We start from the raw sequence: 2,500 nt of genomic DNA, 5'->3' as shown, positions 1-2,500 counted from the left end.
GCGCCCGCACCAGGGCCCAGCGTGTGCCGATGGTGCTGGGGGCAAACGCCCGCCCCAGGGCCCAGCGTGTGCCGATGGTTATCGGGGCAACCGGCCGCACCAGGGCCCAGGGTCTGCCGATGGTGCTCGAGGCAACCGCCCGCACCAAGGCTCAGCATGTGCCGATTGTGATCGAGGCAACAACCCACACCAGGGCCCAGCTTGTGCCGATGGCGGTCGAGGCAAGTGCCCGTACCGAAGGGCAGCCTATGCCGATGATGGTCGATGCATGTGCCATCACCATGCGTCATCATGTGCCATTGATGGTCGAGGCCTTGGCCGAAGTTCGATTTTGAGCCACGGTGCCCATGCTTGGCTCCAGCATGTGCTGGTGCCGCATTTTTTTCACTCGGGACAGCATCGCCGGAGCATCGCCGGAGCATCGCCGGAGTACCGCCGGAGAACCTGACCGGCGGCATTGGGGTTCCGGCGATTGGGAGGGGGGCCGGGGGGGTGTGCGCACATGATGTGCGATGGGTGCTGGTACTTGGCCTTGTGTTGGCCCCCTATCCCTCATCAAACCTCTGAGAATTCACACCCCCTTAAAGAGCATTTGAGATTTTACAGGTTTGCTACCAGTAGCCGTTAAAGTGTCTGAAATGGGGACACTTTTTTCAAACGGTCACAAAATCTTCTCTACTTCGAGTTTTTAGCTGAATTTTTTTGTGCATGCCAACAAAAATAGAAGGATCATGCCTACAAAATTTGGGGCCAAAAATCCTTATAAAAAAATTTTAAAAAATCCCGAACCGCAAAAAGTTTCGAAAATCGTGAAAAATAGAAAACGAGTCATCTTCCAACGAAACTTCACGTGAAGGCTTAGGGGACCATTGTATGAATTTACAAGCCATAAAAATGGCATTGGCACGGCAGAAATTTGAAGATGTGCCTAAACCCACCAGGGCCCAGCGTGTGCCGATGGTGCTCGAGGCAACCGCCCGCACCAGGGCCCAGCGTGTGCCGATGGTGCCCGAGGCAAGCGCCCGCACCAGGGCCCAGCGTGTGCCGATGGTGGTCGAGGCAACCGCCCGCACCAGGGCCGATAGTGTGCCGATGGTGCTCGAGGCAACCTGTCGCACCAGGGCCCAGCGTGTGCCGATGGTGATCGAGGCAACCTGCCGCACCAGGGCCCAGCGTGTGCCGATGGTGGTCGAGGCAAGCGCCCGCACCAGCGCCCAGCGTGTGCCGATGGTGCTCGAGGCAACCGACCGCACCAGGGCCCAGCGTGTGCCGATGGTGCTCGAGGCAACCTGCCGCACCAGGGCCCAGCGTGTGCCGATGGTGGTCGAGGCAAGCGCCCGCACCAGGGCCCAGCGTGTGCCGATGGTGGTCGAGGCAACCGCCCGCACCAGGGCCCAGCGTGTGCCGATGGTGCTCGAGGCAACCTGCCGCACCAGGGCCGAGCGTGTGCCGATGGTGGTCGAGGCAAGCGCCCGCACCAGGGCCCAGCGTGTGCCGATGGTGGTCGAGGCAACCTGCCGCACCAGGGCCCAGCGTGTGCCGATGGTGCTCGAGGCAACCGACCGCACCAGGGCCGAGCGTGTGCCGATGGTGCTCGAGGCAAGCGCCCGCACCAGGGCCCAGCGTGTGCCGATGGTGCTCGAGGCAACCGACCGCACCAGGGCCGAGCGTGTGCCGATGGTGGTCGAGGCAAGCGCCCTCACCAGGGCCCAGCGTGTGCCGATGGTGGTCGAGGCAACCTGCCGCACCAGGGCCCAGCGTGTGCCGATGGTGCTCGAGGCAACCGACCGCACCAGGGCCGAGCGTGTGCCGATGGTGCTCGAGGCAAGCGCCCGCACCAGGGCCCAGCGTGTGCCGATGGTGGTCGAGGCAACCTGCCGCACCAGGGCCCAGCGTGTGCCGATGGTGCTCGAGGCAACCTGCCGCACCAGGGCCCAGCGTGTGCCGATGGTGGTCGAGGCAAGCGCCCGCACCAGGGCCCAGCGTGTGCCGATGGTGGTCGAGGCAACCGCCCGCACCAGGGCCCAGTGTGTGCCGATGGTGGTCGAGGCAACCGCCCGCACCCGGGCCCAGCGTGTGCCGATGGTGGTCGAGGCAACCTGCCGCACCAGGTCCCAGCGTGTGCCGATGGTGCTCGAGGCAACCGACCGCACCAGGGCGGAGCGTGTGCCGATGGTGGTCGAGGCAAGCGCCCGCACCAGGGCCCAGCGTGTGCCGATGGTGGTCGAGGCAACCTGCCGCACCAGGGCCCAACGTGTGCCGATGGTGCTCGGGGCAACCGACCGCACCAGGGTCGAGCGTGTGCCGATGGTGCTCGAGGCAAGCTGCCGCACCAGGGCCCAGCGTGTGCCGATGGTGGTCGAGGCAACCGCCCGCACCAGGGCCCAGCTTGTGCCGATGGTGATCGAGGCAACCTGCCGCACCAGGGCCCAGCGTGTGCCGATGGTGGTCGAGGGAACCTGCCGCACCAGGGCCCAGCGTGTGCCGATGGTGGTCGAGG

This window comes from Durio zibethinus, unplaced genomic scaffold (assembly GCF_047325235.1).
Source record: "Durio zibethinus cultivar Kanyao isolate XHJ-2024 unplaced genomic scaffold, ASM4732523v1 HiC_scaffold_59, whole genome shotgun sequence".
Lineage (NCBI taxonomy): Eukaryota > Viridiplantae > Streptophyta > Magnoliopsida > Malvales > Malvaceae > Durio > Durio zibethinus.
This window is presented reverse-complemented; position numbering follows the sequence as displayed.